At 35.7% G+C, this 25,331-nt stretch overlaps 1 protein-coding gene and 1 pseudogene across 3 annotated transcripts in view; both read left to right on the forward strand.

Annotated features, from left to right (window-relative positions):
* Positions 1 to 23,252, forward strand: part of LOC105853723 — a 51,112-nt pseudogene extending 27,860 nt beyond the window's left edge.
* The window catches only part of NKAIN2 (Na+/K+ transporting ATPase interacting 2), an 841,972-nt gene that overhangs the window by 751,330 nt on the left and 65,311 nt on the right, over positions 1 to 25,331 (forward strand). The window lies entirely within an intron of this gene.

Below are 25,331 nucleotides of genomic sequence, written 5' to 3' on the forward strand. Positions count from 1 at the left end.
GAACTTTGAGGGGGAATAACAGGGACTTGTGCAAAATTCAAATTCAGAGCCCCTTGTTTAAAATTTCTTAAGATTTTCAAGATAAGGACAGCAATACATTAGTCCAAGTACTGGATCCTTCTGTGCCGCGCCAGCATGACAGCAGAGATGGTCTGAGCGAAGGACGTCAGGAGTAAAACACACACTTCATGGTCAGCAAGCAAAGGCACACTTTATTCCTCTCTCCTTCCCTATTTATCCCCTTCAGCATGGAGCCTGGGGCTGGGGGTAGGCAGAAGCTCTCAGCAAGTACATCAATAACATGCGACAATAACATGGGGGTCAAAGAACACAAGGTAGCAAACACAAGGCAGGAACACTTCCTGCCTCCTGTTTTTCTGTTCCAGCACCCATGGCTCATTCTTTGTTTCCACACAACAGTGTGCATATGATTCTGTGGGGGAGGTGGGGAGGTCTGTCCAGGCAAAGGACCCAACACTTCTGAGGATGAGGTCCCAAGTGATGACATTAGATCTCACATCCATGAAACCAGCACTGCCTGCAAAGTCAAATAGAAGTATTTAAGCACTACAACTTTTAGCAGAAATAGAGCTGCTCTAGAGCAAAATGCAATCTCCTGTGCACAAATCATTGACCAGCAAGTACTTCCAGTCTCACCTGCTGCATTGACCCTGGGCTACCCTGCCACCTGGGTTTATTGTTTTTAAATGTTTCCTGTGCTTTTCTACAAAGTCTTCTCTGGAACTGGAACTGAAGTTACCTGAATAACCTCTATTACTTGTCTGCTGGTTTTTGTTGACCTTGAGATAGTATCTAGGAAACTCTCTACCAGAATCTATGGCATAAAGATGACATTTTAATTAAAAACTCACAGACTCATAGCCAACATTTAAAGTACCTGAATCAACCTTGTCATTTCACAGAGGAACAGAGATGAATCACAGATATGATTCGAGGTTACAAAGTGTTCCTGCAATCAACAGTTCACTGTCCTTTTGCCAAATGCCATTTGGCAATTCAAAGAATTCAGGGAATTCTCTACTGGTTAAAACAGTGCTGCAATTTTCTTACCCAAATTATAAATCCATTCTGCTGAGAAATATGAAATATGCATTTTATTCTCCATTATTGCTTCACTGTCTTAAGCATAAGAAGGAGCAAGTATTAATTTTGTTTATTCAACCAGTAGTAACCAGAGCAAGTAGTAAACATTATGCTAAGAGATGGCATATGTACACAAAAGATGGGAAAAGGCCCATGGTCCTCAGAAGTATAATCCAGGTATGGAACATCTAAGCAACCCAGGAGGCAGGACGTAGTTGTATGCCAACTGCTTATTAGAAAAATTACAGAGATGCTTCCAGAGCTGGTGGGAATGTAAACTGGTCCAACCATTATGGAAAGTTGTGTGGAGTTTTCTCAGACCTCTAAAACTGGAGCTACCATATGAAATTAACAATTCTACTCCTAGGAAATTACCCAGAAGACATAAAAACATTAAGTAAGTAAAATGATACCTTCACCACAGTATTTATTGCAGCAATGCTTATAATAGGTAAGATTTGGAAATAACCCAAATCCCCAAAAGTAGATGACAGGATCAGGAAGGTATGATATATATACACAATGGAATAGTATTCAGCAATTCAAAAAGATAAACTAATGCCTTTCATAACAACATGGATAGGGCTAGAAGGGATTATGCTCAGTGAAATAAGTCAGTAGGAAAAAATATGTATCAGATGATTTTACTTATAGCAGAAACATAGGGGAACCAAATACAGGATCGGGGGGGAAATAACCATAGAAACACAACACAACAAAACAAAAATAAAAAGACAACTAAAAAACGAGAGACATTCTTCAGGGAAGCAGGAAAGGGATTGAACAAAGTCAGGGAAGAGCACAAGTGACTATGGTGATGGTGCATGGGTGAATTGGTGGTAGAAATTCTGTGAGGACTACATCTGAGAAAAGAAAGCAAACATTGTAAAAATAAGTAAATAAATAAATAAACAATGACATAAAAATATATAAATAAATAATTTAAAACAAGAAAATTTACAGAGATGGAAAAGATCCAAGAGGTGAGATTGACGAAGTAAGAAAATACAAAATCCCAAAGAATAGGAAATAAATGCCAAGGGTAGAGACAGGTGCCAGTTGCATTGCAAGGAATCTGGAAAAAAAAAAGTAACATGATTTTCCCACTGTTGGTGAAGCTGTTTGGTATTTTCCTCCCATTATCTTAAATGTCTTTTGCAAACAAGTTTAGTGAAGCATTGAAATAAATCAAAATCATTTGAAGAAATCAATTCAAAAACATTCAAAAACAAAATAATTCTATAATATTTCTATGAATTTCTAACTTGTGAATTACTTAAAAAATTGCTACCTTGTAATCTTAGTGGAAGTTAGACAAATCCATAGTAAGAAGCCTTCAAACTGCCTACCAACACTTTCACAACTATCTTTTCACAAAAATTCCAAAATTGTTAGAACTGTGAGAAATGTATAAGGACGAGCAGCAAAGAGGAGCCCTCCTGAGAAAAGAATTCTTATTTTCACCTATAACCTACATTTATAACAGCAGCAAACCAATTGTTTGAGCTTACCAGCGTGATGCATTCTCAGTTACAGTTATCCACAAGCATCAGCCCGTGATAGTTTCTCTGTCAGATGGTATCTTCCAATCTAGGTAAGCTAGAAAGCAATTATAATGTGTCATCTTGTCATGTTAAAAATAAACCCTTGGACCTAGGAACTTCATACAGTTTGTCAGGTGCATTTAATTGCATTAAAGAACTCACCCTACAGATGAAGTTACAATGGTATTACAAATTACATAGCATAATCAGTAACAATATGTACAAAATTAGAAGAAGTATGTTAGAATGGAAATATATGAGCTCATAAATGCCGAAAGGGGAAATAGTGACAATAAAATAAAATATGGCACTTGATTCAATAATAAATGTTAAATAAACGTTTCCTAGCATTGAGCTTAGGTCCTGGTTTCATATTTACCCTCAGCCTTATCAATTTGATTTTGGTGAGATAAATTAATAACAAACATTACATATTTTAAAATACTTGCTATGAAAAAAGTGAACTCAACCAAATTTCTAAACATTTGTGTTGTATTTGGCAAAATATCTGCCATTTCATAAGTTGTATTGTAAGCAATTTAATTAAATAAGCCAAAATAACAAACATATTTTTCCCCAAATAAAAAATATATAATAAGGAAAATAAATATATAATAAGGAATATAAGGTGACCACATGGCACAGAAGACCTTTCCTAAGCTCCCCTCAGCAGTGTACTTCATCAGTCGGCCTGTTCTGCTCCCCACTCTGTCTCGGGTGAAGCCTCTCACCGCCCCTGCACCTCTGGCCTGTACCCCAGTTCTGTATGCACAAATAAATAAATCTTTTAAAAATAAATGAATAAAATAACTTTTAAATTTGTAAAGATTATTTCAATACTGTATAGATTTTAAATGTATTATCTTTATTTCATAAATCAAAATTTTAACATTAGCTTTTAACTATAATTTATCTATAAAGTAAGAAAACAAAGGATTCATTGCTATACCACTTAGCAAAATTTTTTACTGTTATTAATTATCAATCATAAATCATTCAGTATCACTGCAATTTTTCTTTGCCTGGACTGCTGTCCTGAAAACAGTTACCAAATATCTTGGTTGGGCCCCTGGCCTGGTTCTGAGTGTGTCTTTGGGAAAAAATCACTTAAACATCATCAATCTCATTTTCTTCATCTTAACATATATCTCCATATCTATATCATAGCATTGTTAAAATTAAAAAATAAATTTTATGAGAAGGTGATTTTCAACTTGCAATGAATTGCATATATTAGCAATTATTATAACGTGTCATTATTTATTAATATATTTGCCCTGATGATTCCCAGTGAGTTTTAACTCAAAGCTTGGCTGATTAATTCTAGTTCAACCATCAGTTTGTTGAACACGTGCTCTGAAATTTTTATTTTCACATTACGTTATGCTGCCATAAAGAATAATAGAAAATGGCCCTTCCGGTGGTGCAGCGGGTTAAAGCACAGCACTAAGAAGCTAAAGCCACTTCCACATGAGTTTGATCCCCACCTGCCCCGGAGGTGACCACATGGTGCAGCAGACCTCTCCTGACCCGCCCGCTGCTCCCCTCAGCAGTGTACTTGATCAGTCGGCCTATTCTGCTCCCCAATCTGTCTCTGGTGAATCCACTCACCGCCCCTGCTTCTCTGGACTGTACCTCAGTTCTGTATGCATAAATAAAATAAATCTTAAAAAATAATAATAGAAAAATGTGTTTTAAAAAATCACCTTTCCAGATTTCTATTCTTGAGTCCTTGACAGCCAAGGTCACCATAGGCAAACTTTCATCGTAGGCAGTTTGGAGACCGTTTTAGCTCCTATTTGTGCATCTGTGTGTACCAACTGTCAAAGAACTGGGTAGGGACTGACAGTGGTACTTCATGCAGCATGATGGTCAGTCGCCCTTCTACCCTCCAGTCAGTGAGAAACATTACTGGCAATGCCTGGGGATAACTCAGGGAGACTCAGTTTTTTGTCAGCACAGCAGTTCTCTGGGGTGGCAGGAAGTGGTGGAAGAATGTAGTTTAGCTGACTAAGTTGAAAACATGAAAAGAAATGAAGAAAATTAATATAGTATATACAGATATTTATTTTGAATGATGTATACCTGAGGCTTATATAATGTTATGATGTTATATAATGTTATGATGTTGCTTCAGTAAAATAAAAGGTATTTTCAGATCATAAATAGAGTCAGAAGGTGTGCACGGAAAGCAAACTGATGCCTACGGTAACCGAAAAAATAGGATAACAGTGAAACAAAACACATCATGATCTAAGAGTCTTGTGGTTCCTACTACTTGTGGGCAGATGGTTAGCTGTCCTGAGGAGGCCTGATGATATCTGAGTAGTCCCCTCATAATCAAGGTGCCAGAGGTAACTGTAGAAAGGTAGAAATGTCCTTGGGAAACACCAAAGAGTGGTTGATGCTTCCAGTTGTGCACAGAATTAAATTTCTTTTCCTCAAGTCTTCTCTCAAAGGTTCCCAAGCAAAATAAACAAAAGTTGGTTACACTTATTTTCCCCCTTCCATCTTCTCACTATATAGCTGAAATACATGATTCAAAGTATTTTAATAACTTTGGAGGGTAGAGTAATGGTAAGGAATTAACAATAATAAAGACATGGTTGATTCATGGTGTAGGCCAAGGAAATTTACATATGCATTTATTTATTTATTTATTTTAACAAACATAAACTGAGTGCCTAGTAGTGCCAGCCACGAGGGAACATCAGAGAACAAGAGAAAAACTGTACCCTCATGAGCTTATATTGCAGAAAAGGTGGCAGAAAATAAACCTATACATACCAAATGTCAGATGGGGACAGATGCGGTGAAGAAAACTAGGACAAGGGGCATAAATAGAAAAAGAAAATCATGGTAGGGCTATTAAATCTGAAAAGCCTTTCTAATATATCTTTGAGCAGAAATCTAAATGAATGCCCAAGTATACCAAGCTACTGTAAAGGAAGGAAAATGCCAAGCAAAGGCGATAGTAAAAGTCCTAACTGACAATAATTTTGTCATTCTCAAGAAAATAGCCAGTATCTGTAAAGAGAAATGAGTGAAAAGAAACATAGAAGATGAACTTAGAGAAATCTCATCAAATGGGACATGAGGCTTATATAAAAACTTTGGATTTGGTGCAATTATATAATAGGAACTTTTCTAACGACTTTGAACCACAGTGCAAATAATTGATTATAGGACGTCAAGATCAGACTTCCATAGTGAGACTAGTTTGGATGTGATTAAAGCTGGCAAGATGATAAAAGATGCTTTCTTAGACCAGACTGGTAGAACAGAAAAGGAAGCAAAAATGTTCACTTTTCTGGCTATATGTGGGCTTTAGCTTAAAATATACACATGAGAAGGACAAAAATCAAGAATAAATTCTAAATGGAAGCCTAGTGCTATTTACTGCAGTAGGGAAGATGTAATGAAGTGGAGTTGGAAGAAATTGAGTAATTCGGCACTTAAAATAGAAAGATGTCAAATATACAACACAGCAGAATTGTTGACAGGCAGGTGCAGGTATCTTTCTGAGCTCAGGGGAGAGGTCAGCCCTGGAAATATATATTTGGAATCATCAGTATTTGATATTATTTATATCTATCAGAATGAATAACAATATTAAAAGATGATCCTATTTTTTCAATTAATATTTGAAATGAATGTAGAAGCCTAGTAAAATTATCCTGATTTTATATTAACTGTAACTTAGGATCTAAGTTTTGGAGGTGCATGCTGAAAATAATACCAGAGCGAATCATAAATACTACACTGCACAGACTCTGACTAATTTTGTTATGGAAATATGATCCCTTAGATAGAAATGCAGTGCATGCTTATCCCTGACTAGAAACAGTAAGTCAGGTGAGAATAGAAAATGAGGAACTGAACTTCTAGTGAACCTCAGGGCAATAGCAGATGAAAATGGTTATTGTTATTATTTATTGTGGTTATGGTTCTGTATTGTACCCTCAAATTGCAATTTATGAAAACAAATTGTTTTATAATTGATTCTACTAACCCATCATATTCATGTGCTTTTTGGTCTTTTTTAATTGTTCTAATTCATGTGTGTTTTAACATGTAAGCTACTTTGATCTTCCTTTGAATACAAATCAGAAATCAAATGTTTGATCAGCAAGTTAGTTATTAAGTTAATGGAAGAGTAGAGGCCTAAAAAGATTCATTGACTTGTCTTGTATCATCCAACAATCCAGCATTAGGCGATTAGAGCACTCATATTCAGTGTGCTCAATATCAAATTTGTGAGTGTTATCCTCATGGACTCCTCACCTCATATCCCTCAAGTCATAACTGCCTATAAAATGAAGTCAAGAATTTCTTCTCCGGCTCACTGTACCTCTTTCTCTTCAGTCAGGTGGATTGCCTTAATCTGACCCTTTCTATTACAATCCCTCTGTATCCTCAGGGGTTACTCCTGCTGTGACAATTTCCACAGCAGATCTCTGACATGTTGTCACCCCCTCCATCAAACTTCCAGCAAGAAACCATCTCTCTCCCAGACCTGTGTGGGACTAGGGCTCAAAATGTGTTAAACTAAGCCCCTGGATGTAGAGATAGTGTTGGAGAGATAGTGTTGGAGAGATAGTGTCAGACTTATTCACTACTTTATGAACATCATTTGGCACTATGCTCAGCACAAGGTACTTACTCATCAAAAATATACCCTATGGTATCATATTGGCAGAGCACACTGATTGAATGTACAGACTCTGGTATCAAATGAATGGATAAACCATAGCATTAACCCCTTACTAGCCAAGTGACCTTGTCTTGACCTTTTATAACTCAACATCAACACCCTAGACTGTGCAGATTTTTTGCACATTTCAGTAAGCCACGATGCAACTAAAACTTCATACTGTAAGCCCTCAGTACAATTTATTAATTGATGATGAATTATTTAAGAATTTGGAATGTTATGTGTCTGATGAGTTAAAATTTCTACCTCTTTGTATTCAATCTCTAAAAACAAAATATAAGCAAAGATTCAGGTAACTGAATATAAGCAAAAATGCAGGCAACTGCTTCTGTTTTCTTTCTTATTTCTCTCATTCTTTGAATTAAGTGATCTGAGGTAGTATTGACATTATTTTTAAAAACGTTTACATTAAAAAGTTAATTATACAAGAAAACATTTTGGGGTTTTTTTGTTGTTGTTGTATTCTTTGAGGATGAGGTTGGAAGCAGGGCATAGTGGTTACTTTGATTAATGGTTGATGGAATCAAAACAAGATAGCCTGATACGTATCTTGCTACTATAGAGATAAAGGGATAATATACTCGGTTCCACTGTATGCACGTTCCCCTGGGTTGTGGACTTATGCAGTGAAGGAATACAAACAAATTGTTACTCTGTCATTTTATTTTTATATATTTAGTGAAAAAGGAGTCTGATTAAATTACAGAAAGACCATCTGAGTCACTGATAATAGTGATAATGTATAAATTTTGTGGTTACTCACAGTAGCGATGTCCTTTTTATATTTCATCCAAATTACTTTGCTTGAACTGTGACCGCTCAAATTTCTTTTGCTAGTCCATTAAAAAGAATAATAGGTTGGCATCTATGTTTTTTTCTGTTGTCTCTCATACTTTGGGAGTAGGAAGAGATCTGTCTTTACTCCCATGTAGTGCCTATAAGATACTTACAGAAAAGTTATAATTTTAAAATTCCCAGCCACTTCAACAGCAAGTAACATTACATCTATTCTACTCTGTGCATTCAGGAGACACATAAGGACCCCATCAATTAATTAAATTATGACACAACTCCTTCCATTTTTGTTAATTGAGATAACATTGGTTTGCAACATCATATTGATTTAGGGGAAATTATACACACCTTGTCAGATGTATTTACCATCCCATCCCAACCATCAAGGGACACATAGTCCCTTACCATAGACCACTGGCCTTCTCCTCTTTGAGCTTATCCCCACATTTTCTTACCCTCTGTTCTATGGAAATACTTTCTACCAAGTTAACAATGATTATGGAGTATACAGACTTCAGTAGGGATATTTTGCAAAACATCTTTCTATTGGCACTTTCTTATCAGCATTGAAGAAACATATTTTGTCCATTTAGAAGCACACAACTAAAATGTTGTCCAAAAAGGGTCCTTAGTTGGTAAAGTTCAAACACAGGTCACCCTTGGCTACATGTTACCACCATTTTCCAGTAAGGGGCAAATGTCTCATAAAATTAACAAAGATACCATCAACCTATAAAGTGTCTGGTTTGAATACCAAATGCTTTCAAATTGCCAGGAGATTATTGGATTCTCTTCTTATTTTTTTACCATTTAATTTTCTTCAGACACTCTAGTGTTATAATGGTGAAGATTAATTAGCCTAATGCAGGATACTATAAGATGTTCATTAGTGCAAGATACATGGCCAGTTCCCAAAGGAAAGAATTTAATCAAAACTAGAGAAAAATGGAAAAGTGAAAGACAGAATTTGTATATATTCTCATATATTTAAAGTTAAAGATGATTTTACAAGAAGGCTTAAAGACAATCAGAGTAGATATACAAACAGTTCAAGGTTATTCAATTGTTCATCACCTAGAATGACTTTAATAATTAGTATAAAAATATTATTAAATATTAAAGATGAATCTAATGTTTAGGATATTTTTCACTAGCAGAAATTTTACAGCTATCAGAATTTTGCTAGTTTCCTTATGTTATGAAACATGAGTATGTAATAACTGTTAAATTAGTTTGTTTTCAAAATAAAAATTGTGGCATAGATACACATTATAACATTATAAATTTAAAGTATTTGCATGGTCATTCTATAAATATTATTTAAAAAATTATTTACTGAGGTCTATGGTTAAATATCAAAAATAAAACAACTGGGCCCTCCCTGGTGGTGCAGCAGGTTATAGCACATCACTAAGAAGCTAAAGCTACTTCAGCATGAGTTTGATCTCTGCTCCAGAGGTGACCCACATGGTGCAGCTGACCTCTCCTGGCCTGCCTGCTGCTCCCCTCAGCAGTGTACTTCATCAGTCAGCCTGTTCTGCTCCCCACTCTGTCTCTGGTGAATCATCTCACCACCCCTGCACTTCTGGCCTGTACCCTAGTTCTGTATGCATAAATAAATAAATTTTTAAAATAAACAGTCATGATATGAAATATAAAAATATTCATTTCTCGGCCCTCCCTGGTGGCGCAGCGGGTTAAAGCACTGCACTAAGAAACTAAAGCCACTTCCGCATGAGTTCGATTCCCGCCTGCCCCAGAGGTGGCCACATGGCGAGGCAGACCTCTCCTGACCCGCCCGCTGCTCCCCTCAGCAGTGTACTTCGTTGCTCTGCCTGTTCTGCTCCCTGCTGTCTCAGGTGAATCCTCTCACCCTCCGCATCTCTGGCCTGTACCCCAGTTCTGTACAAATAAATAAATAAATCTTTAAAAAAATATATTCATTTCTCAATCACATTTCTAAACATTCTTAGACTGAACATTGTTAAATTCTGAGCTCAACAATGTAAATCAATGCTACTTTAATAAGAATTTAAGTTATTCTTATTAAATTTAAATTAAAATATCAGACAGATATTGAGTATAAAATTGTATATGTTCTATTTCTATAAGATTTCCTAGTTACATGTTTTTCAGATGCTTATTAGTCTTGTGACTTTCTACAGCTTAAAAGGTTAAAGCTGTCATTTCCTTTTTGATTTTCTGCCTGGTTGATCTGTCCATTGATGCAAGTGGGATGTTAAAGTCCCCTGCTTTTATTGTGTTGCTGACAGTGCTTATTTTTAGGTTTGTTAATGTAGTTTTATATACTTTGATGTTCCCTCATTTAGCACCTGTATGTTGATAAGTGTTATGTCTTACTGATACATTGATCCCTTTACTTCATAATGTCCAGCCTGTTCTTTGTTACAATTTTTATTGAAAGTCTATTTTAAGAGAAAATTATGACTGTCATTGCCTTTTTTTTTGACCCCATTTGTTTGTAGGATTGTTTTCCAACCTTTTACTTTGAGCCTATATTTATCTTTGGAGCTCAGATGGGTCTGTTGGAGATAGCAGAAGAAAATGGATTTTGTTACCTAATCTAGCCAGTCATTTTGTGTCTTTTGATTGGTGAGTTTGACCCCTTTTTATAAGGGTGATTACTGATATCTGAGGTCTTGCTACTACCATTTTGTTTTTGGATATAAGACCTTTATAGAAGATCATAAAATACATAGAAGAAAACATAGGCAATTTATTCCATAACACTGACTTCAGGGTTGTGTTTGGGGGTCAATTGCAATGTCAAGAGAAATGAAAGCAAAAATAAACAAATAGGACTACATTAAACTAAAAAGCATGTGTATAGTGGGAAAAAAATCCTATTGTATCAGAGAAAATATTTTCACATCATACATCTGACAAAGTACTAATATCCAAGATCTAGAAATAATTCATGCAACTCAACAAAGCAAAAAAAAAAAAAGATAGCTGAAACAAAAAGTGAGTGGAACACCTAAAACCAAAAAATTATAATAAGGCATTCATATGGCTAAACAGCACATGAAAAATAATTCTTATTATCACTTGTCATCATGGCAATACAAATCCAAACCATAACGAGATACACCCCACACAAGAGAGAAGGGCCCATTTCAAAAAGATCAGAAACAACAAATGTTGATGGAAATTGGAGAAAAAGAGCCCTCCTCTACTGCTAGTGAGAATGTAAACTGATTAGCCCCTATGCAAAGCAATAAGGAGGTACTCAGACCAGCTGAGTACCATCAGTTCCACTCCCTGCTATCTATATGAATAGCACAAAACACAATTCAAAGGGACATATACATACCAACATCCATTGAAGCCCTATATAATAGCCATGCTGTGGAAATGCCCTAAGTGCCCATTGACAGATGTATATATACACAGAGATTGATGCTCAGCTACAATTTTAAAAAGATTAAATCTTGATATTTGCATCAATGTGAGTGGAAATGGATGGGTTTATGCTAAACGAATTAATGACAGAATGAGAAAGGCAAATACAAGATGATTTCACTCAATGTGGACTATACAGAAGCAAAGCAAAGAAATGGACAAAAGTAAATCCAAACAAAACTAAGAAATTTGAGTGCAAAGTGAGGATGCCAAATTGTCTATGCATTTATATTTTAAAGGAAAAATTCATATAGTATAACAGGAAATGTCTAAGAATGCTTATCTCTGAATTAGCATTGTGGAGTTATGAGGGATTTCAATTTACTTTTATACATTTAGAATCTTCCCAAACTTTCTACAATGAGTATTTATTACTTCTATAGTCACACAAAGAAAATTTTCAAGGCCAAATATTAGGGAAAATTCAAGACTGGGTTCTATCATTAATAAGCTAAGTGACCTAGGGGAAGTCACTTAATCTCATTGAGTCTTAAATTTCTTATCCATAAAATGAGAAAATTGAACTAGAGCTCCTCATAAGTCACCTTCACCTCTGCGATTTTATGAATCTGTAATGTATTACCAACCATGTGATAGCCAAGGAAACACACAGACCAATTGAAGTATTAGTAGAAAAAAGGCCTCACATATGCCATAATCCTAATAGGCATTTTTAGCAAAGCACAAGTCATTGTCTTTCCTCTATGAATAATACCTTATATCTATTTGTAATATTAAATTTCCTAAACTATCTCAAAGATAGTATTCAATATATTTTTAATATTGTCCCTGAGAGAGATGTAGGCAAAGGCACCCCAAATAGAGAAAAGCTGCCAAACTAAGGTTGGATCTGGGGGTGTACATATTTCCTGATCCTAATATTCATCAGGCCTTTCTCAGTTCTTGGAATCCCAAATTGTTTTATGTTATATATTCATTGTGCTATTTTCATAACCAGCTAATCAGAGAACACTGTTTTTCTATGATTTGAGGAATTCTTACACTAATGACTTTGCAGTCATAATTAAGAAGTATGTTAAACCTGTCGAGTAACTTAACTGATGTATAAACCTGTCTGGCCCAGAGAGCGAGGGATTTCTCCAGCTGTACCCTGTCAGAAAAAAAGCTTAGTATGAAGGAAAGAAGTTATGCTGAAGCCAGAGGTATAAAAGCTCCAGGAAAATTAATACAAGAACCTAGTACAGAGGATGAAGAGGAAGTCTGCTCATTTAGTGTGTGGGTTTTACTTAAACAGTTAGGAATGATTTAAAATCTTTATTGGATGGAATGAATAGTTGTATAGAGGCTTGTGTTAAGGAACTTAACACAAAATTAAGATCTTTTTTCAAAGATCTGGACCAACAGGAGATATGAAGGAGGGGACAATATGCAAATAGAGGTGTACAAAATGTACAAAAGTATCCCAACACCTGGCCTCATGAAATAAGAAAAAACTCAAGCCACAGCAACAAATGAGGCTGCTATATTTTCCTTCCCACGATTTCTTCCCAGTGTAGCCTACTACCACTTTAAATGTTACACCAGTGATTCCCAAAACTCTCTCAAGATTTTATTTTATTTTCCCAGTCTATCACAATGGATGGGTTTCTAAAGTATAGGAAAAATAATTACTGTAAAATCAGATAAAAATAAACCCATTTTTATTGTTAGATTTAACAGACATAAAGTCTCTATCAATTTGCTATAAAATATTTTAATATTTAACTTTGCACATTATCATCCCAGACAGTAACCCATAACCCCCAGACTTTTTAATAGCACTGTGATCAACAATTACTCTGTAAACACTTATTGAACTTTTCTATGTTGCAGTATAACATAGCTTTTCTATGTCCCAGCAGACGGGAAGTTCTGCCAATGGTAGAGTCACTAGCAGTCAAAGGTACTAGGAAAGAATGTATAGATTGGAAGAATGACTGAGTGAATGAATGATGATTCAGGCACAAAGGACCTTAAGACTTTGCTGCTGTTAAAATCTCTGGGTGCCCTCTTTAACACCTGGAGTGGCCCGCATGTTCCCTTCCCATCCTTTAAGAGATTCCAGAATAAAATATAGATGTGGCTTCTTGTTCCTGCTCTTTGGAGACTATAAATACACTGCAGCCTGTATCTCTGTTTTTGAGCTTCTCTATTCTCCCCATCTGGTTCACAGCACCTCTATGCAAGTATTTATTAACTATTTCCTTAGAGCACTTTTTACATCCCCTGAGTTTTAACAGTAAATATACAAGTGTATTAGTTTTCTATTATTGCTATAACAAATTACTCTAAACTGGGTGGTTTAATACAACAGATACTTATTATCTCACAAATTCTGTAGCTCAGAAGTCCAACATGGTTTCACTGAACTGAACTTTTGGATTTGGGAGGGCAGCATTCTGTTCATAAGGCTCTCAGGGAAGGATTTTCCTCCTTGTTTGTTCTGGTTGTTGGAAGAATTCAACGTGGAGTTGTAGTATGGCTGAGGTTCCCATTTCCTCACTGTCAACTGAAGGCTGGTACCAGTACCACTGAGGTATGGATTCTTTCCCTCATCTTCCAGTTCTGCTGTAGTGGGGGATCCTCATGGAGGCAGATTCCCCACTGCTCAGATTTGTGTCACTAAGGTGAGCAACCTGGATAGTCAAAGTGTGCTCCCCAGTTTAAGATCTGTAACCTTAATCATTTCTGCAAAGTGACTTTAATAAGCATCTACTATAGCATGACCACAGGTTTCTGGGAAGAGAGGTGTTATATTTGGGGACCTTGCTCTGCCCACCACATACAAAAAAATTCTATGAATTTATGATGGATAAAAAGGAAACTTAAAAATGTATGCTATTAACTTTACATCCAGCGTCTTCTGTTAGACTCTGCTAGTCTTTATGATGGACTCTGGACTGTGCTCACCTTTGTATACATGTTCTATTTATTGTTATACAGATGTTCTCCCAGTTCCAAAGAAGCCTTCAGGTCGCTGTCACTAATAAATAAGGACTTAATTCTCTGCCTAAATTCTTTATTGTGTACGCAAATTCCACATTATAAAATCTAATTTACTTTGTCCTGGAAAATCTGAGTTTCATAATTTGGGTCCACCCTAATCTACAAACCCACTTCTCTCAATTTGTTATTTGTTGCCTACTAGTTATCAAAATATTTGCAACATTCTGTGCTATTTTGTGCTTCTCTGCACTGCTCTTCTTTTCATTTGGATAGAACATCCTCTGGCCTTCTTTTGGGAAAATATGATGTAATCAAAAAAGAATAACCTTCAAACTACATTTATTTGAATTTGAACTTGTTACTCTGCCACTTGTTAGACCCATAATCACCAGAAACCTCCTTGGTCCCAGAAGTAATGGTATTGTGAAACCTACTTTGCAAGGGTGTCTGAGACTGGAATAATATAAATAAAAGCATACAATGCAGTGTCTGTCATATAATAAGCCTTACCTAGGTATTAGCTTTTTTTTTTTTTCTCTAGATAATCTCATTTTCCCTCCACGTCTACCTCACTACCTCTTGTCAACTTGTACTTTGTACTTTAGAATTACAACTACCTGTGCCCTCTAGGACAGTCTGTACATGTCGAGTGCAAGAATGTCTTATTTATAAAATATAACCATAGTAGCTATAAAAGGTAAAAATTAGACATTTCAAATTTTTGGATGAATGGATAGAATAAAGGGTGGATAGATGGATGGATGAATGAATGCAAAATCTAGCACATTAGCTCATAGCACAAAGTAAAAAATGCTGAATTTAAATTTCTATCTTATCTTGTAAGTACACTACTCTGTAGGTGTAGGTACTTGTAGGTACACTACTCTGTAATTTATGTTTTTATCATCTTGGTTCTCTTGCTTACTAAATGGAAGTATCTTTGTGTTTGCATTTTTGTCCCTGTAACTATAGTAAATTCTTAAAATGCTGTGTCTTTCATTTCTTTGAAATCTTCATTCAAAAAGCTCTTGTTCTATACATAGTGAGCTTTTAGTGCTATTTAACAGTGACTAAAAAGATACCATAATTAAAATAAATAAGTAAATTTAGAGTTTCTAGATAGTCACCAGCTGATCCTAAGTCAAATACTTGCACAGGAAAGTTTTAACAGCTGACCTAAACACAATAGGAAATATTCAGAGCCATTGTAATATTCTAGCTACCTGTGCTTGTTAATTGACTTTACCCAAATGAAAAGTTACCTTTTAGTATCTTCATGACAAGAGATAAGTTTTTTAAGTTGAAGAGGATGCTCCTAAACTGGCAATTGGGTAATATCTTCTTTGATGGTTACTTTCAAAGGGATGACTTCCATGACCTTGAGAAAGAAATTCTTGAGTTATAAAACTTTAAGAATATAGCTTTTAAAACATTTTCAAGGAGCGGAAAAAGAAGTTACATATTTTCTGAGTGCTCTAAGGAAGGAAAGTCCCAGGCATAGAGTCCAGAGGAAATTTAAAGTTTAGTCAAGCTGAGGGAAACATTAAGGCCCTCTCGATTAGTAGGAACTGGATGTGTATTTCTGGAGGGATGAATTAGAAATGTCCCTTGAAATATAGGGTCATCATGGCTAAGTAAATTCCCTAATGTCTTCTGTCCATTATGGTACATTTCAACAGGACTACTGACATGTAAAATGAAACTTGAACTGTGATAGAGTAAGCATAAAAATGCTTAGTAGGAAAGACATTCTTGGGCTAAAAAACTGAAATTTAAATTTGACTTTATGAGAATATATATGTAGAAATGCCTATAAATAATAGCGGTTTAGAAAAATGTTTCCTATGCTTTGATGGTGAGGATACATGTTGATACACAACTGGAAAGTAAGAATTATACCTCTAAATCATATACAGTGCTATAAATCATTCCTTCAATACAAAATATAATACAATAAAAAAGGAAAATGTTATATAGCTTTGCCTTTTAACTCATTTTTCAAACAATTAAAAGGTAGTGTCAAAGTCCCAGTATGTGACCCATGTCCTTGCTTCCTGGGCTTTTAACTACAGAAGAAAAAAGCACAGAAGGGTAAGTTCAGATGCTGCTATTGAGACCACATTATGAGCAATCTCAGGCATCTTTCAGAAAAATTTTCAAACCCTAATAGTTTTGGCATTTTTTCTCTTTTCTGTTTTCCTCTCCACATTTCTTCAAAGGTTTTCATTCTGGACTTCCCTAAAATATACTCCTGGAATTAAATAAAAAAAATAGTAATAGGAGAAAAATAATTGCTTCTTTCTTCCCAGTGTTTCTTCTTTTATGTTTGTAAGTTTTTTTATTTCATTCTTTCTCCTATCTGCTCCTTGTTTTTTTCCTCCATTCCAAATGTGATCAAAATTCCTGGTTATCAGATGATATATTGGTACCTATATCTGTGTATGTATGTATGTGTGCATGCATACAAGTTATTTTGGAAAGTGTGAGGATTTATAATGGCCAATCAATTACAGGAAAATAATCCTACAATATCTGACTGCTATGCAATGACTGCCTGACACAGGGAGGCTGCAGTTCTGGTTAGGTCAACAAGCAAGTTTATATAGATATTTTATACTCATCATAGAACAACAGATTAAATAAAGAATAAGCACTAATTATATTATTTTAGAATTTTTCTTATTAAATGAATGGTTTCTATTAATAAAATAAATGCAAACAGTAGAGAATTCTGGAATATGCTAAAGATATTTGAAGTATCTCTTAGACTACACATCAAGAAAATATCCAGATTTTGGATTAGTCTTCCCTCTTTTACTTTTTGCTTTCACTATGAGTGCCTATGTCCAGGCATAATTTTTAAGTACTGTTTTTAACCACTTTCCACTGCAGAGGTCAGGTGAGGTGAGGGTCTTTACAGTAAGTCACACTTTATCAGTGTGAAATTCTGTCATACTCACCATTTTCAGTTAATTAAGCTGGATATCTTCTTAGAGATCTTATATGAAATTGGAAACTGGTTTCATGTTAGCGATTGTACCAAAATGGGCTTTAAAATGTAAAAGTCTCTAATCCTCTTTTAGAAGGGCAAGTGTTTCATGTCACCTTGTCTGTGGAGCAAAATCTTTTTCTGAGTGAAGGATACAACTTTGCTAACCTGCGTACTCTGATTATAAATCAACCTGTACAATAACAGCACTGCAGACCCAATTCCTTAAAATAATCTCTTTAGCACAAAATTGTATTCAGCAAGATGAAAATCCTAACAAAAATGTGATTTCTGTCGGTTTAGCTTTTCGTGCATGCCATTTACACTAAGATCTTTTATTTCACACTCCTATTACCAGTTCAACCTAGAGAAAAACGGCTTATTATTTGATCAGGGTTCATATGCCTGGTCCACAATGGGGATAAAGCATAGGAGGATTGATATTGATTCAAAATTCCTAGAGATTAGCGAGTGTTCAAAGAAAGGAAATTAAAATGATTAGAAGGACATAGTTGGCTTGTGAACACAGAGCTGGGGCACTGAGGGGCATAGCCAGCCCACATCAGGCCAGGAAAGAATGAGGAATATTTAAAGAGTACAACTTCAGCGAAGAAACTGAAATTGTTTATTGTTGCCCAGGACAGATGTAATTGGGGTTAATGGGATGAAACTAAGAAAAAAAAAATCTGGATGGGTATGGGGAAACACTTCTAATAATGAAGTCTTTTATGCTACTGCCCCAACAGAAGTATTGGAAGTCCTTATGTCTGAGCCATTCAACTTCAAGTAGGAAAATATATGGGAAAATAGACTGTAAAAGACAATCTCAGAGCAATTCTCAGGAGATAAATTGCATAGCACAATCAAATTTTTCTCGGTTCTAATTTTCGTGACTCTTTTTCAGTAAGTTCTTCAAAGGCTTGATTTTCAAAATGTTTGTTCAATTGCATCAACTATGCACCTGCATCAGTAGCAAGTTCCAATTAACTGAGCTTGAAGTTGTGTGCTCAGCTATTGAGAAGTCTGCCAGGGAACCTTGGAAATCTGGAGTCATTTGGGATGACCGCAGTCAGTAGTTATAGTTGCAAATGCAGTTAATATAAAGCTCAGTATAATAAAGTTCTGAAGGATGCCACCAGCAAAATGAACTAATTACTGCTCTGAATTCCTTGTCTCATTTGATCTCTCATCACATCCTACAAGTCATTAAATTAGAATTTATTCAAAATCGTCAATCTACTGGTCATTGAGTAAATGTTGAGGATAAAATACAAAAGGCTAATAAGGTCAGTTTGTCATCCTCTTTGAACTGCATTCTGGTTAAAGATTGTGTCTTTTCTGCCCTGGTACCTAAGCCAGTAATTGGCACATATATATTTATTAACTGAATTAACTAATTATTTAATATTCACACTCAAGACTATTAAGCTCACTTGTACCTTTTCTTAAATGTGCTTACTACAAAAAGAAACATTTTAAATGAAATAAAAAAATAAATAGTAAAAAAAGTGATGGCTTAAGTGTTACCAAAGATCTTCCACCTTGTTCTATTCAAAATTTTAAAAGAAAACCCCAAATAATTAAAAACTGAAACTAGATGGCAGCAGCCCTTCCTCATTCTTTTTTAAGATTTATTTGTTCATGAATACAGAACTGGGGTACAGAACAGAGGTAGAGGGGCAGTGAGAGGATTCACCAGAGACAGAGCAAAGAACACAACAAGCAGATCAACAAAGTACGCTGTTTAGGGGAGCAGTGAGTGGGTCAGGAGAAGTCTGTGCCATGTGGATCACTTCCCTGGACGGGAGTAGATCTTGTGCTGAAACGGCTTTATCTTCTCAATGCCCCGCTTTAACGCTTTGTGCCAACCAGGAGGGCCCCCTTCGTCATTCTTAAATGTGAGAGCAAAACAATATAGTCCAAGGAAAAATTATGCTCACTGCTTTCAGCACTGGATTTTTAAAATATACTGGAGCAAATGCATTCATGTGTGGTTGGTTGTATGTAAGGAGAGAGGGATTCTGATTTGGGATTGTTTGTATTCTGTGGGGAAAGCTATTTACAATAAATGAAATCAAGAAATAGAATTGTGGAATTCACAGTAGATTAGAGAAATGGCCTTGATGAAACTAAGATTATTAACAAACTGCCTTCCTTTCCTTTTTTTTTTTTTTTTAAAGATTTATTTGTGCATACAGAACTGGGGTATAGGCCAGAGGCTCAGGGGTGGCGAGAGGCTTCACCAGAGACAGAGTGGGGAACAGAACAGGCAGATCGACGAAGTACACTGCTGAGGGGGAGCAGCAGGCGGGCCAGGAGAGATCTGCCACGCCATGTGGTCCCCTCTGGGGCAGGCGGGAATCGAACTCATGCGGAAGTGGCTTTAGCTTCTTAGTGCAGCGCCTTAACCCACTGCGCCACCAGGGAAGGCCCTTCCTTTCCTTTTTTACCTTTGGTCTCTTTGAGGGATGTCCTTGGTCATCGCTCATATTATATGATATGGAAGCATGTCATATATTTTTATTTCTTGATAGTAAAAGATTTTAGATGTTTTAAAATAGTTGCCTTTTTTCTTTTCTATTTAACATGCTCTTCATATACTTTTGATCTTTTTCTACAGATGCTCAAAAATTTTTTATTTTTTTAATAAATAAAATGTTTTTTTTTCCCATTTTGCATCTGTATTTTACATAAAACCAGTACAAAGAAAATTTTAGTGACATTGTTAGAACTCAGTGTGTTCAAGTCATTTTTTTTCTATTGTACCACCTTTTTATTAGGAAGAAATAAATCTGCTAGTAATCAATTGAAATTTAATATCAGAGGTCATTTCATTCTTGCTAGCTAAAGATATGTATTTGAAACATTGTTTGTTTATCTGGCCTCGATGTAATCTTCCATTCATTTTCCACAAAAACTTTTCCTGTTTCTCCTTTTGTATTAAACAGAATATAGATTTGTTTGGTCATTTAGAGACCTTATTTGTCTTGCCATTATTTTACTCTGTATATCTCAATTTTCCTGTCACTATTACATATTGATTCATATTGTTATTTGCTGGCATCTCTGTTTTCATTTTTTCCCAAATTTCTAAGATGCATGTAGCTTATAAAGAAGTAAAAAAAAAAGATAATTTACATTTGATTCAACTAAACATGATTGTAAATCAAACCAGATGTGTCCATTTTCCAAATTGTAGTTTGTGTGTGACATGAGTAAGAATGACAGCAATAGCTTGTTCTTTCTAAGTTTAGACCAGCCTATATATATTGACCAACCTATATATTGAATTAAAATGGTCTCCTCTAAGATCCATGTTCCATTTTCCAAAGCAGTAAAGTCTGACATTCTGTCATCACAAATTGTAATCATCCTGAAGGTGCAGCATCTTAAACCATACAAGTATTTGTAGGGTAGTCCAGAAGTAAGCTAATATAATGAGAAGTGACTAATTTGGGAATATAAAATATGCCTGCATATTAAATTAAATCGACTCAAATAGTCTTAAACAACATGAACTTAAGCAGCCTAAGTGTTATAGGAAAATCTGTTGTTGAGATTTTGCATAAAATAACTCATACTTCAGTATGTGTCAGTACTATATTGAATATATTTAAACTGTATTCTTTGATTTTTTGTATTTATTTTAATTAGCTTATTTGCTTACTTTTAATTGAGGTAATATTCAGATACCCCATCAGGTATTGCCACCAAAGTATACCCACCACCAAAATACCATATTAATTGAGTTTTTAAAAATAAAGTATTATTGATTTACAAAATTTCTTTATTAAAGAAAGGCTTAAGATACATAAAAATTACAAGATAGGAATATATACAATCTGACTCTTTGTTGTTCTAGGCTTTCCAGTTTAGTAGGCTGAAATGGCAAAAGAACATTAAGGTCTCACAGATGTCATTTGTTTTATTACCAGTGTGTTACGCCAGGTGCATATATTTCAGTGTATTGAAAGAAGACCCTGTCTCTTTCAAACCCCTATTCAAACTCCTAAATATCTACATGGCTGTCAGCAGGTCCACCCACCACACACCCTTCCAGTCATTGCAATGACCCAACCTCTGACTTCATTGTTACTGAAAATGGTATTCCAGAAGTTAGCACTACATCTTCACCCTCTTGGCAGAGGTTCATGGATGAGTCCCTTTGCCCTATACCATTCAACCTGCCAGAAAACTCTGTGCATGTTAGGTATCAGCTTGGCTTTCTCTTTTCAAAAAAATGTTCATTGGTTCCCTACATCTGTTCACTTAACTGCATATGGCTCAACCCAGACTTCAAAGACTTACACAATATGGCCCCAACTTATCTTCTAAGTTTATCACTTTCTACTCTCTGACTCAAGTTTCTACTCTCTGACTCAAGTTCTCTAAACATCTTACTTTTCCTTGCATTTCCTAGGTTTCTCTTCTCCCAAGACATTTGATCTGTTTTCCTTTATCAGCAACCTATCCTTTAATATGATTCAAAAGACTGTCCCCTATGAAAACTTTTCTAACTTTTCAGTCATATATTATGTCTCACTTCCCTAAAAGACAGCATTTGTTTGTTTTTGTTTTGTTTTGTTTTGTTTTGTTTTGTTCTGTTTTGCATCACAGTTGCTTTTTATTGCTTTGTCTCCAGTGTTAACCTCTTGCTTTGAGAGAGCAGGTGCATTATCTGATTCCTACATGACATTGCCAGCAGCACTCAGGGCCATGTGAGCAAATGGTGACCAACCGTCACGTGTTCCACAATGACATATCTTATAGTACCTATGTGACAAGCACAGTGTTACAGATGTCATGGTAAGATTTTTATAAAAGCCAAAATTGTCATCCTCTTTGCCACATCTAATACAAAAATAAAGACCATTTTCAGCAACCAGACTGTTTCATTCCAGAAAATACCAACACCTCTGTGAAGGGATGCACAGTTACTGTGAAGAGCCCCAGGGACACCCTACAAACAAACTTCGGTCACATCAGTGTGGAAATCATTCACCTTGGAAAGAAAAAAAGAGACAGTGTGAGGGCTGCCATGGTGATATAAGGAGTTAAATCTCAGCACCACTGAAGCTATCTACTGCAGCCACTTCAACACAGTTCAAATCCATGGCCCCCCTGGTGGATGGGGGAGGGCCCCATATGGCTTAGCAATCCTCTCCTCTTTCCTCCAGTGCTCCCCTCAGCAGTGTATTTCAGTCAATCTGCCTGTTCTACTCCCAACTCTGTCTCTGGTGAATCGTCTCATTCCCCACACTTCTGGCCTACAACCCAGCTCTTTTATGCATAAATAAAATATATATTAAAAAAAGAATAGGTTATGCGGTTGACAAATGCTGGGGAAACAAAAAGGAACTGACTACTCTTCACTGTGTAGTCACTTTCAAAACCTGACCAAAGGCATGAGTGACAGTGGCTTCTGCGACAAGATGGTGCTGTGCGTGCTTCTTTCCCCACCAATATTGTTATTCAGGAGAATGGGTCTCTTGTCAAAATCCAAAATTTCTTGCAAGTAACATACATCTGCAGGGTTCGGATGAGGCCAGGCATTGCTTGTTCAATGTTTCAAATCCAGAAAGATGAGTTGATTTTTAAAGAAAATGACATTGAACTTGTATCAAATTCAGCTGCTTTGATTCAGCAAGCCACAACAGTTAAAAACAAGGATATCAAGAATTTTTTGGATGATATCTATATTTCTGAAAAAAGAACAATTCAGCAGACTGATGAATAAGATCTAAGTGGAACAGCTACAGAAACAGCAAAATACTGGATGATTCCTCAGACCTATTTGTGGTATCTTTAGGATGCAATAAAGCATTATTGATTTGGGACTTTCTTCTTAAACTGATTATCCTCTAACTTTCCAGCAAGTAAACAGTTGAGAAGTAATTTCTAATGTGCTGAGAAAAATAAACTTCAATTTTATATTATAACATGCTTTAGACAAAAAACAAACTTTTAAAGCAACAATTCCTGTTGAGGATTTAGAAAATTATTTTAATGTTAACTGAAAAATCTATTCTGTAAGTATTCCATGTAAAATATTAATTTAGCATTCAGTTTTTAACTGACCTATGACAGGAATGTTCATCCTTCTCACAGTAAGTCCCTTAATTCTATCCTCACTTTCTTAAAATTTTGTCTAAATGATACTTTCTCAGTGCCATTTCCCTGGCAACCTGTCTAATATTCCAATGCACACCTGCATACAACGGGCATGCACACACACACATCTTTGCTTTCTATTCTCATCCTAAGCAGTTATCATTCTCTAATAAACATTTTACTTATTTCTGTTTTTATTGTGTACTTCTGCCGTTAGACAATGCAAATTCCATAAAACAGCTTTCTTCAAAGACTATTAACACTTATGCAAAGGGAGCATCAGATAAGTGTAAAATAACACTTGTTACACAGGAGATTTACAAGTACAGGAGTTATACATGTGACTCTAGGTGCCCTCCTAGGGCATTGAGAGGACTGCTTAGACAAACTGGACTCAAAGGGAACATAGACTTTAGTTTGGCACATAGTTCTAGCAGAGCTAAAGGGAAAAGGAAGTAGTTGACTCTGATAACAATAATAACTTCTTGGCCAGAAAATGACCTTGTTAGAAATGGGAAACTTCAGTTGAGCCAGATACCTACCACTCTATCAAAAAGAAGTCTTCAGTGCCAAACAGATTAGACTTTTCTGAGTCCCTGTTGTTTCTGCGAAGTTTCAGTAGATATAAAATGAAAAAACACTTCTACTGGATGGGAGAAAATAATTTCACCCATACATCTGAAAAGGGACTGATGTTGAAGATCTACATAGAATATTTACAACTCAGTGAAAAGAAAGCAAAGAACACAAAAAGTGGGCAAAGCACAAAATAGGCATTTCTCTAAAGAAGACATACAAATGGCCAACAGGCACAAAAAAAATTTTCTTCACAGATCACCAAAGAAATGCAAATGAGTTACCAATTTATACCTGCACAAATAGTCTATATTGAAAAAGTCAGAAATAAGTGTCAGTGAGGGTGTGGAGAAAAAGGTACCCTTTCACAGGTTTGGTGAGAATGCAGACTAGTCTACCTTCTATAGAAAACAATATGGAGGTTTCTCTGGAGATTAAAAATGGATCTGCTATATTATCCAGTAATTCTAACTCCTAGGCAACTACCTAAAGAATATAAAAATATCGATTTGAAAGAAAACCTACATTCCATGTCATTGCAGCACTATTTGCAATAGCCAAGCTATGGAAACAATTTAAGTACTCCAAAATAAATAAGTGGATAAAAAAGATGTGGTATATATACATGGTGGAATGTTACTCAGCAATACAAAAGATAAATATGTCATTTTCAACAACATGGATGGAGCTGGAAGAGATTGTGCTAAGTGAAATAAGTCAGAAGTAGAAAGACATACCAGCTGGTATCACTTATAAACCTTAGAGAAACCAAGCAAAGACTCAAAAAAAAAAAAACATTTTAAAAAACTAACCCTTGAAAACTGACTATAACACTAAGACAGAGTGGTAGAGAGAGATGGATAAAGTAGGGAGGGAGTAGATTATGATGGTGAACTACTTTGCTTTTGGTGGTAAGTGCAGTAATATAATTGCACATAAAGGGGGGAGACCCTATACTTCCAAAATGTCCATAGCAATGTAAGCCAATGTCACCTCCATTAAAATACCCATATATTGTAATATAAACAACTAGCAACAACACATGTTGGCGAGGATGTGGAGAAAAAGGAACTCTCCTGCACTGCTGGTGGGAATGCAAACTAGTACAACCACTATGGAAAACTGTTTG

This window comes from Condylura cristata, unplaced genomic scaffold (assembly GCF_000260355.1).
Source record: "Condylura cristata isolate star-nosed mole 26May11 unplaced genomic scaffold, ConCri1.0 scaffold00001, whole genome shotgun sequence".
Taxonomy (NCBI): Eukaryota; Metazoa; Chordata; class Mammalia; order Eulipotyphla; family Talpidae; genus Condylura; species Condylura cristata.